Below are 12,100 nucleotides of genomic sequence, written 5' to 3'. Positions count from 1 at the left end.
ATGTTTTAGATTTCTTTTTTTTATGCTTTTTTTTAAATTTTATTTAATGAATATAAATTTCTAAAGTACGATTTATGGATTACAATGGCTTCCCCCACATACCGTCCCTCCCACCCACTACCCTCCCCTTTCCCACTCCCTCTCCCCTTCCATTCACATCAAGATTCATTTTCGATTCTCTTAATATACAGAAGATCAGCTTAGTATATATTAAGTAAGGATTTCAACAGTTTGCTCTCACACAGAAACATAAAGTGAGAAATAATAGATGATTTTTTTAAATGATGATGAAATCAGATCAGACCTATTGTCATGTTTAATCCCAGTGAGAGTCAAGTTGGGAGTTGATAATTTCTTTCTTTTTTTTTTTTTTTTTTTTTTTTTTTTTTTTTTTTACAGAGGATCAGTTTAGTATGCATTAAGTAAAGATTTCAACAGTTTGCACCCACATAGAAACACAAAGTGAAATATATTGTTTGAGTACTCGTTATAGCATTAAATCTCAATACACAGCACATCAAGGAGAGAGATCCTACATGAGGAGTAAGTGCACAATGACTCCTGTTGTTGACTTTACCAATTGACACTCCTGTCTATGGCATCAGTAGTCTCCCTATGCTCCGGTCATGAGTTTCCAAGGCTATGGAAGCCCTCTGAGTTCTCCGATTCTTATCTTGTTTAGACAAGGTCATAGTCAAAGTGGAGGTTCTCTCCTCCCTTCAGAGAAAGGTATCTCCTTCTTTGAAGACCTGTTCTTTCCACTGGGATCTCACTCGCAGAGATCTTTTGCCAGAGTGTCTTGGCTTTCCATGCCTGAAATACTCTCATGGGCTATTCAGCCAGATCCGAATGCCTTTAGGGCTGATTCTGAGGCCAGAGTGCTGTATACTGTAGATTCCCAACAATATGTTTTAGATTTCTAATTTCCTCTTCTTTTCTTTGGTCTGACTGTATCCTTTCCTGTTCTCTGTCTTCTAAGTCCGATATTCTCTCTTCTGCTTCACCCATTCTGTTTGTAAGGCTCTCTATTGTGTTTTTCATTTGATTTATTGAATTCTTCACTTCAGTCACTATCACAGTTTCCTGTTGTACTAGTTGTTTTGTTTCATTTTGATTCCTCCTTAATATTTCATTTTCACAAGAGAGATTGTCTATCTTGTCCATTAAGGATTTCTGTAGTTCAAGAATTTGTGTTTGAGAACTTCTTAATGTTCTTTTCAATTTTTTGAGATCTGCTTCTTGCATTTCTTCTATCTCATCATCTTCATAATCTTGAATTGGGGTGTCTTTTTCATTTGAGGGTGTCATGGTGACTTCCTTGTTTTTATTACCTCGGTTTTTGCGTTTGTTTTTGGGCATATTGGAGATATTTGGTTTCTTCACTGTGGTGCTTTTTCTTGTTATACTATGACTCTAGATTAAGTGGACTATCTGTTTTTGATGGAGCCTTAGGGCTTGAGATGGGTGTGGCCTGAGAGCTCTGTTTGGTGTGCCAAAGGTGACACTCCCAGGTTAGGCGTGGTAAACCTCTTTCTCTCTCTCTCTTTCTTTTTTTTTTTTTTTGATTCAAAAGGGAAGTAATTCTGCACAGCTGAACGAAGTTGGAGGTAGTTAGCAGGCAAATGATATACCCACAGGAGCCAGAGATCAGAAGCTCTTTCCCAAGGACCACACAGGGAATCTGTTCAGCCCTCAGAGTGGGCTCAAATTCTCCTTCAGTCTCCCACTGGGTTGCCAAAGTTACGGAATTGTAGCATCTCTGGAGAGTGCTCACGTGAATTCCGTGAGTTCTCTCCCCCACCGTCTCTTTTTTCACAGTCTCAGTTCAGTAGCACCACAAATTTACTAGGTCCTAATCTCCTGTTAATTCGCCCCGCCCAGAGTCAGGTTTTTCTGCTAGGCTCAGGGCGGTGCAGACCTGAGGTCACTCTGCTTATGACGTATGTCCAAGATGGCGCCTGCTCTTTGTCTTGCTCGCCCTTGAGAGGTGAGCGGAGAGAAACCCGTGTCCGTACCAGTCACCTTTTTTTTCTTTTTTTTTTTCTTTTTTTTTTTTTTAGATTTATTTATTTATTTACTTATTTATTTGTTTTTTTTTTTTTTTTTGACAGGCAGAGTGGACAGTGAGAGAGAGAGACAGAGAGAAAGGTCTTCCTTTGCCGTTGGTTCACCCTCCAATGGCCGCCGCGGCTGGCGCGCTGCGGCCGGCGCACCGCGCTGATCCGATGGCAGGAGCCAGGAGCCAGGTGCTTTTCCTGGTCTCCCATGGGGTGCAGGGCCCAAGCACCTGGGCCATCCTCCACTGCACTCCCTGGCCACAGCAGAGGGCTGGCCTGGAAGAGGGGCAACCGGGACAGAATCCGGCGACCCGACCGGGACTAGAACCCGGTGTGCCGGCGCCGCTAGGCGGAGGATTAGCCTAGTGAGCCGCGGCGCCGGCCTCAGTCACCTTTTTTTTCTTTCTCTCTCTCTCTCTCTTCCAGTTAGCCTGGTGAACTTCCCCCCTCCCCGGGGGTCGTTCCCTCTAGTCTCTCTCCGCTTGCCTGCTGGTGTCTCGGGCTATTGAGGTTCGGCTCACCTCGCGTTCCAGCGCTGGTGTGTTGAGTCTGCCGCTGGTGTCCCGACTGTGGGCTCCCACGCTCTCCACGCAGGTCCGCTGTGAATCACGTGTTCCGGAAGAGTTTCTTCTGCTGTTTCCTCCCCTACTCTTCCTTGAACCTGCAGTATCTCCACTTTTATTAAACTATCTCTCCCCAGACTATCAGTGTGCTCCCTTCCTATTCCGCCATCTTGCCTCGTCCCCTGATCTAATAATTTTATTATCAATGTACTCAATTATGTTTTAATAATAGGAAAAGTAAAACACTTCATAAATACTTGTTTGGAAATTTGATGGACTTCAAAGAAGAACATAGATTTCAATTGGACCCCCAAACTGGACTGACAAATTTGAAATTAGGTACAATCAAAAATTGTAAAAGTGAATTTCAAGGTGTTGTTAATAACGTTTATTTTTCCCATTCAATCGAATGCATAGCAGAAAATTCATGGATGCATGTGACATGGAAAAGGAAAACTGGTTTATAAATGAGTTATTCTCATTTATAAACTTTGGTTTATAAATGAGTACTTTGGTTTATAAATGAGTTATTCTCATGCATTGGCATTCCTTCCAGTTTGTGAAATTCCAGGAGTTATTAATCAATTAAGGCTGCATTGTTTGAAGTAGCCAGCAAAGTTATTTTCAGGTTTGAGGGTTTCATAAAGAGCAGAATAAGAAGACACGCAATGAGTGTTGTTGCTCTCCTGTCACCGGTATTCTTCCTGCCAAATGTGTGGTCAGTGTGTCAGTACATACAGAATGGATTTTGTGGACCCAATTCAATTTAGAAATACAGAGTAGATGATGGAAAAAATTTCACAATTTATGAAGAATGCTCTTGAGAGTGAATATCAAATAGAATAATTTCCTAAAGGACCAGTTCCATATAGAATATGAGTCTTAATTGTTCTCCAAAGAAGGTCATGCCCTACTAGGATAAAAGCAACTGTTCATCACAATGCAAGACTTCAAATTACAGTTAATGTCCATGCGCATAAGCCTGCTCTTACAGATAACCTGGATGCAGTTACCAATACTCTATACAATAACTTTTTCATATATCAACTTTTCTCTCTATGTTTTCTTTCCATTTTTTTCCTTTTTTCCCACTGTTTCAAATTTACAACACTTTTTTCATGCTTCACTATGATGAGTATTTCAGCTTTGCATCACTTGCAATACTGGAGATATAAATATGGTAGACTTTTTAGAGAGTTCAGATTTGTTTAATGCATTTTTTTCAAATTTAGCTGATTCAGAGTACATTCTCATAATGTAGACTTTGTGTTTAAGGACAGTGTATGCACATAAAAACATTCAATCTTCCTCAATAAATGAAAAGAAATCCTTTTGTACATCTGTGTTTGAGAAAGACAAAATTTCTTGATATTTCTATTCTTTGGGTGACTGCATACATAATCATATATTTCTTTCTTAATTTGCTTTTTTATTTGTAAAGGAAAGAGAGAAAGAGGGACAGAGATAGATGGAGGGAGGGGGAAAGAGAAAGAGAATAAGAAAAGAGAGAGAAGGGAAGGAAAAGGCAAGGTGAGGTGAGGCAAGGGATTGGAAGGGAACAGGCATTTGTTCATACTCCAAATGCCCTTGACTGCTAGGACAGGAGTATGCTAAATCCAGGAGCTGGGAACTCAATCTGGATCTCCAACATGGGTTGTAGAGACCTAACTACTTGAACCATCATCTGTTGCATCTAAAAATACACTTTAGCATGTGGCTTGAATCATGAATAGTGCCAGGAACTGATCCCAGGAACTCTGGTAAGGTATACAGGCATCCCAAGCTTTTTCTTAATAGCTATGTCAAAATGCTCACCCCACCATTCTAAGTCCCTTAAGACTTAGATTGTCAATATTTCAGATTACCAAAGTAACTAAGTTGGTTACACAAAATTTCCTACCAGTATGTCATGCTTTTATATATTTCATTTATAGACATATATATTATATATATATTTATATGTAAAGAGAGATGATTCATTAGTTTATAATTGTTATACCCATGTGACTATCATTTGTACACTTGAATGATTATGCATGAGAAAACATGCATAATTATTGCCTGTTTTATTGTGTAAAGTGGCTTATGAAGTGTTCTGCTGTGCTTTTATATGTTCCTTTTAATTAATATTTTAAAAATGAAAACCAATGTCTTTTAAAGAATTAGCTTCTTTTATTCAGAATTATAGTTCTCAGATTTCCATCTTTAGAGACATTCATAGCAACATTTGGGATTATTGTCTTTGGAATTGATGTCTTTTAGGATTACCACCAAATCATATACAGTTACAGAAACCACAAGCTTGAAAACCATTGTTGCAGTTGTGTGACTGAAGGACAATTTATTTTTCCATTATGTTTTTGTTGACAATTTGGGTTATTTCCAGTCTTTGGCTATTCCGTATACTGCTTTATGAGAATGTCGTTTGTAGGACATAAAGACATTTCTGTTGGGTATATATATCTAGGAAATAGATTACTGGCATATAAAGTACATATTTAGTTTCTAGTAGCTGACAACAAGTTTTCTAGGGTATCTGTAAAACATTGTAGTTTATATTCCTGCAAACAGTTTATAGGAGTTGCAGTAGTTTAGCCTTCTTACCAACAGTAGGAATTGCTTATCTTTCTTCTTTTAGATGTTCTCTTGGTTGTATAGTGGAATTAGGTCCTGTTTTAAATTTGCATATCTGTGGCAAGTGAAATTGAGCACAATTACATATTAATATTGATCAAGCAATATTTTTTAACTTGTTCACTTATTTTCCTCAAATTAGGCATAATTTACAAATAAAATCTATATAAAATATACAGTGTGAGGTTTTGATATGTATACATTGTAAAATGCTCACAATTACAATCACCATCATATTCAATAACTGACATAGTCACCCTTTGTTTCTTTGTGTATGAGTGTAAAAATACTTAAAATCTATCATCTTGTCCAATTTCAGGTATATTCATGCTGTATTGTTAACTATAGTTTCCATGTTATGCAATAGATTTCCAGAATTTCTCCTTCTTTCTATTTTAAATTTGTACCATTTAACCAGTAAGATCTTGGCTTCTGTGAGTAGTTTTGTTTATATTTTTTCATATAACTGAAACAATAATTTCTGACTTATTTTGCTTAGCATAATATCCATAAGATTTATCTCTGTTGTTGCATATGGTACAATTTCCATATGTTGTTCATTTATTCATTTTGCTTAGCATAATATCCATAAGGTTTATCTCTGTTGTTGCATATGGTACAATTTCCATATGTTGTTCATTTATTCATTTGTCCAGCCATGTAGGTTTGCTCCATATCTTGAATATTGTTAAACATGCAATAACAAATGAGAGTACAGACACCTCTTCAACATAGTTATTTTATTTCCTTTAAATGCGCACACAGAACTAAGATAGCTAGATCAGTTTACTTTCTCATTGGCTTTTCTCAAAACTTTGCCTTTCTCAACATCCTCTGAAACATTTATCTTTGTTCTTTTTCATAATAGCCATTCTAACCGGTGAGCAGTGATATTGCATGATATGATTTATAATTTCTAAAGATGAGTGGTAGACTGTCTTTTCATTCAGCTATCAGCCATTTTGATGTCTGCTGTGAAAAATATTTTTCAAATATTTTTTATTTAGTTCCTTTTTCAATTTCATTTGGTTTATTTCATTTTAGCTATTTTTTTTAAAAATTACTTTTACTTATTTACTTATTTACTTATTTGTGAGGCACAGAAATGAACACAATGTGCCCACAAAAACAGAGAGGCCAAAGCCTGGACCAAAGATCCAGAAACCCAATCAAAGTTAGTATCAGGAACCCAATTACTTGAACCATCGTTATTGCTTTCCAGGTTCTTCATTTTGAGAGAGCAGGAACTGGGAGCAAAAGCTAGGAATTCAACCTAGTTACTCAGATATGAAAACAGGAATTATAAGAAACAATTTAACTGCCAGGCCAAATGCCTGCCATGAATTTTTACTGTTGTTTGAGCCTCTTACATATTTTGGCTATTAACAGTTTCTCAGATGTATGATTTCCAACTATTTTCTCCCATTCCATAGATCTTTTTTGTTTACTTTGCTGATTATTTCCTTTGCTGTGCACAATGTATAGTCTGATGCAATTCTATCTACATGTTTTTGCTTTTGTTGCTTGTCATAGCCCAACATCATTGTCCAGAACAAGGTCAAGGAGCTTTTTCTTTGTTTTCTTTTCAGTGTTTTGATGGTTTCAGTGCTTCTTTTTAAGTCTCTCAACCATCTTGAGTTGATTTTTGTATATGATATGAAATATGTGCTTAATTTTATTCTTCCAAACATGGTTATACAGTTTTCCCAACATCATTTGTTGAAGAGACTATCCCATTCCCATTGTGTTTTCTCGGTATCTTTGTGAAATATCAATTAACAATAAACATGTAGATTTATTTCTGAGCTCTTTATTCTGTACCATTGGTGTACATGTATAATTTTATTCCAGTATCATACTATCTTGATGATTATGTCTTTTTAATATATCTTAAAATTGGGAAGTGTGCTGCCTCTACCTTTATTTTTCTTACTCAAGATTACTTGGAGTATATAAAATAAATTTAGGGCTTTTTTCTATCTCTGTGAAAAATGCCACTTGAATTAGAAAGAAATTGAGTAATGCAGGAATGTTGAAAATTTAATTCTTCTAATCCATGAACACTATCTGTCTTCCTATTTGCTAATATCTATTTCATTAATGCTTATAATTTTCAGTACATAGGTCTTTAATCTCTTTTTTGTTTATTCCTATATATTTATTCATTTGAGCACTGCTATGAGTGAAATGTTTTCTTAATTTCATATTATAGAATTTTGCTGTATATACTGATTTTTGCATGTTAATTGTACAATAAGATCATCTCTTGCGCAAAGAGATATAATTTTATTTCTTAAGAATTTTGTGTCTTTGATTTCTTTATTGTGAAATTCTTGTAGCAGTTCTTTCAATACTATTTTTTATTTAAGTTCTGAGATTAAGCACCCTTACCTTGAGCCAGAACTTACAGGAAAAATTTCGGTTTCTCTTTATTGATATCCACCCTAGCTTTTGCTCATCATATGTTACCTTTTTGTATTGCGGTACATTCCTTCTGTAAGTAATTTGCTGAGGAAATTTTTTGAATCATAAAATGATGTTGAATTTTGTCAAACCCTTCTTCTACATCTTTTGATAAGATTACATTATTTTTTGCCTTTATTATGTTAATGTAGTACATCACAATCCATAGCTTTCTGTATGTTCACAGATCTTTTGGATAAATCCAACTTGATCATGATGAATAATTCTGGTAATTTGCTATTGAAATTGTGAATATTTTGGTGAGAATGTGTGCATCTATAGTCATTAGGAATATTGGCCTATTTTCTTGACATGCCTTTATGTGGCTTGCATATCAAACTGATACTAGCCAAATTCAGGCTTTCATAACAAAAATCTCATGGGAACTAATTTCAAAGGGCACACCCCCAGCACCCAAGTACCTCCCATTAAAATCCATCATGTAAGTGTTTAAGCACCGCTGAATAGCATCCTGCTGCAGACCAAATATTTAACACAAGGACCTTTGAGGGATATTCAGCCTCCAAAACATAGAACAAAGTCACCTCTCTCCTGAAGACTGGGGTGCTAACATGTCTGTATCAGTAGTGACTCTATGTCTGAAGCATGGTCATAGATGGTATAGTTCAGTAATCTGGGTCCAGAGTATGGGTACATGTGGAACATTAGTGACTTTAGGGTCTAGTTTCAATGTGGTTCACTGTGGAGGTGGTTTACATACCTGAGGCACAGGTGCTCATGTGGCAGCAGCATTGAGGTCCATGACACAGACGCCTGCAGAGTGACCATGACTCTGAGACCCAGAGTAGGAAAGAAGCTGTAACAATGCTTGCGGCACTTTTACCCATGTTTATAGCTTTAGGGACATAGAGTAGAATACATGTGAGATTGGGAGAATGGCTACCCCAATCAAGAGTGGCACAAAAGGGGCTCCTTCTTGGTGTTGGGCATAGCAGCAGCTCCATCTCCTGAAAGATTTTGGCAGCAATGGCTATTCATTTTCAGTGAGCTCAGTGACAAAGCTTAACACCAGGGGTGATGGTGGCGGTCACCACATGGCTGATATTGGTATCTTTGCCCTTCTTTGTTTCTTGAAATCTCCAGATGTCTCAGATATGTTGATCTATCCATTGATCTTTTCTTTATTACTTATAATCATTGTTTCTCCACCTTGATGCTACAGATTCTTAAATAAATATCTGGGCAAACTCAAGGCTGTTTTTAATAATGAAAGGCTTTCTTGCTTGCTTGCTGCCTTCTTTTTTTTTTCTTTTTGGATGAGTGAAAAAGCTTGGGCATCTACTTTGTCATCCTTTTGATGTCACTGTTAATTGTAACTTATTTATGGACATTACTTGTCCCAGCTAGTTTGGGTGGCTATAACAAAATATCATAAACTAGGTGACTTAAATACTAAATATTTTTTCTTACTTTTCTGGAAAGTGGGAACTATAAGACAAGGTGCCAGCAGATCTAGTATTTGGTAGGTCTTTGTTTTGGTTTGAAGATAGTATTCTCTCTGTATCCTTGCAGGGACATTTTTCCTGTATTCTGATAAGGATACAAGTCCTGTTTAGTGCTCTATCCTCATGATATAATCAGTAAAGGCCTCATATCCTAATAAAATTATATTGCATGCTAATATTTTTCAATATACAAATTTTGGGAGCAGAACAATATTCGGTTCATAACATGACTAATTTTCAAAAGAAACTAGGAAATAAGGAATGGAGAAAGTGTGGAACGTGTGAAGAAGGAAAGAGGAAGGAAAGGGAAAGGATTCAAAAATTTCATTCAAAGAATTACAATTCAAGATCATAATATTCATTTAAAAATGAATGAATTCCGCCAGCAGGCTCCTGCCCCGTGCCCGAATTAGTGAGTGAGGGGGCACAACGCTTGGGGTGAGGGAAGGGGGGAACCCTGTGTGGAAGAAGGAAACTCGGGCCTGCCCCCGACCCGCCTGCCCGCCATTGCGGCTCCTCCTGGCCTCTCACAGTGGGGAAGGGGCTGAGAGCTGAGACAGGGGAGAGGGGCCCAGGAGCATGCAGCGCCCCCCGCGGGGACTGGGGAGAGACAGAGAGTAGCTCCTGACCAAGGTGTCTGTGACAGGACATGGGGGTGGGGGGGAGTGACGGCCCCCCCGGGTGGGGTGGAGGGAGTGTGACAGCCCCCCTGGGTGGGGTGTGGGGCGCGGTTACTGCAGAGCCTCCGCCTAGGGGCCTCTGGCCCTCGTGCCTGGCCGGCTGGAAGCCATGCTCCACGCCCTTCACCTCAGGCTCTGTCTTACCCCAGTCGCTGATGCAGGCAGTGTAGGGTCGCCCTCAGGTGAGCAGCTTCAGCTTGGGCATCCAGCTCTGGCGCACGACCCGGCTTGCGTTGGAGTACACGCTGGCTCCGATGGCGTTCCTCTCGCTCTCCTTGAAGTTCCGGCAGCGGTCCTTGAGGCCGCGGCTGTCCAGTGGTTTGCCGGTGCCACAGCTGGGGGCCAGTGCGTTCCTGTCAAAGGAGGAGGCGAGGAGCGGCCGGCAAGACCTGGTGCCGGGTTCCTGAGCTGCGCCCTCGTGATGCACACCTTGGCGCCTGCCACCAGCTGTGGCTTCTCGGAGGGGCCACCTTCGTCCTGGAGCTTGGGGTGACAACAGGTGCTGATCTGGTCGAGGAGCTGGGCTGGGAGCGACGCCAATCTTGCCGCACCCGGATCCGACTGCGGGTTCCGGGAGGGCCTCAACCTTCTCGGCTGTCGGGCCCAAGTTCATCGAGCTGTGCACGGTGCACCTGTTGCAGATCTGCCGGCACTGCTCATCCAAGTCTTCCTCCCCGCGTCCTCCTCCTCGTGGTAGGAGCCGGGCTGTTGCTGGTGTAGGGGCTCCAGGTGCCCGGGCTCCTGCGCTCTGACTTGCTGGGCCCGCTTTGCACACCCACAGCTGCCGCCACTGCCCGGCTGGCTGGCTGCCCTGCCCCACCCCCCGCGGCCAAGGCCACCCCGGCGGGGGCCTGCTGCCAGGGCTGCCGGTTGGCCGCCAGGTCCAGCATGGAGAACTTGGCCATCTTGCGGCTACTGCCACTGCCGCCGCCGCCCCCGGCCACCTTGGGGCCACCGTCTCACAGCCGCTTGGCCCCGGGCGTGCACTGCAGAGTCCGACTCCTGCTGCTCCGTCCTGACCCGTGACACGAGGGGCAGTGGCGAGCTGCAGGCCGGCCAGCCGAAAGTCTGCATCACGGGGCTCTGTGGCTAGGAGGAGGGCGCCCCTAGGTGTGCAGACCCTGCGAGTCGCCGCTCCGGGAGCTCACCTTCAGGAAGAACTCAGCGCCTTTCTCCAGGATCTCCTGGATCTGCAGGAAGCCCGCCGTGTACGTGAGCAGGAACTGGTCCTCTACGTTCGTGCTCAGCGGCCCGTGTAGCAGAAGCTCAGGGTCTGCTGGAACGACTGCAGCTGCACGGCCGCCGGCAGCTCCACCAGGGCGCTGCGGCTGCTGTTGCACAGGTCCCAGGAGTAAGAGCTACTGGTGGCCAGCACGGCCCTTGACCACCACCGACACGTCACAGGGCAGGCCCTGCAAGCGCTGTTGGCTGAGGCACTCCAAGATGCCATTGCTAGGCCGGCGCCGCGGCTCACTAGGCTAATCCTCCGCCTTGCGGCGCCGGCACACCGGGTTCTAGTCCCGGTCAGGGCGCCGGATTCTGTCCCGGTTGCCCCTCTTCCAGGCCAGCTCTCTGCTGTGGCCAGAGAGTGCAGTGGAGGATGGCCCAGGTGCTTGGGCCCTGCACCCCATGGGAGACCAGGAAAAGCACCAGGCTCCTGGCTCCTGCCATCGGATCAGCGCGGTGCGCTTGCCGCAGCGCGCCGGCCGCGGCGGCCATTGGAGGGTGAACCAACGGCAAAAGGAAGACCTTTCTCTCTCTGTCTCTCTGTCACTGTCCACTCTGCCTGTCAAAAAAAAAAAAAAATGCCATTGCTGAAGTTGGGGATCTCCATCTGCAGGCTCTGCGCCATGGCGGGGCTGCACGGTGGCCGCGCTCCGGGGGCTCCTGGACAGGATCTGCAGCAGCGGTTGCGGCCCCCGTCAGGGGCCTCGGCCTCCGCCTCTGCAGCCTCTGCGGCCTCCATGGCCTCCGCCTAAGCAGCTGCGGCAGCCGCGGCGGCCACTCATTGTTGAATTTAATTGTTTTAAAAAATGATGTATAAATGACTAAATTATGTGCTAATACAGGTCTAGAAAATATTTGAATTATTGGTCCAAATATGACACCAATATGATATGGTTCCAAATATGTATCTATAATACATTATAGAAAATTATATTGTATCTTATATGATAGTTTCCATCCTAATTCTGGGTAGCTTTTGGACAGAAATCAATGTCTTGATGGATCTAACT

General features: G+C 42.2%; 1 pseudogene; it reads right to left on the bottom strand.

The window, feature by feature from the left end:
* Positions 1-337: 337 nt before the first annotated feature.
* On the bottom strand, positions 338-11,829 carry LOC138847925 (nucleus accumbens-associated protein 1 pseudogene; annotated as a pseudogene).
* Positions 11,830-12,100: the final 271 nt, after the last annotated feature.

The sequence above is a fragment of the Oryctolagus cuniculus genome, unplaced genomic scaffold (genome assembly GCF_964237555.1).
Source record: "Oryctolagus cuniculus unplaced genomic scaffold, mOryCun1.1 SCAFFOLD_175, whole genome shotgun sequence".
Classification (NCBI taxonomy): Eukaryota; Metazoa; Chordata; class Mammalia; order Lagomorpha; family Leporidae; genus Oryctolagus; species Oryctolagus cuniculus.
The sequence above is the reverse complement of the archived record's forward strand: the minus strand, read 5'-3'. Positions and strand labels throughout refer to the sequence as shown.